Here is a 308-nt window from a genome sequence, read left to right on the forward strand (position 1 = left end):
GTGTTATGAATAAATCTCTGACAGAGACTATCAGCCAATCACTGTGTGCATAGCTAGTAAGCATGCTGACATCATCCATAGCAACAAGCTTGACCCCGCCCCCTTACCCTCTAAGCGCTCATACTTGATAAAATAGACTGTAGTTCCCGATATGGTGTAATATCTCATTTGTATTCCCTACCACTAGATGGCAGACATGTAGTACTTCAATTCTGACCAAAATTACGTCACGTTCCTATTCAAAGTGTTTGAGGAAAGAGCAGAGCAAGTGAGCTATCGTGTCATTGATGCGGAAGCAGTTCAGTTCA

The sequence above is a fragment of the Sinocyclocheilus anshuiensis genome, unplaced genomic scaffold (assembly GCF_001515605.1).
Source record: "Sinocyclocheilus anshuiensis isolate Anshui unplaced genomic scaffold, SAMN03320099.WGS_v1.1 scaffold1133, whole genome shotgun sequence".
Classification (NCBI taxonomy): domain Eukaryota; kingdom Metazoa; phylum Chordata; class Actinopteri; order Cypriniformes; family Cyprinidae; genus Sinocyclocheilus; species Sinocyclocheilus anshuiensis.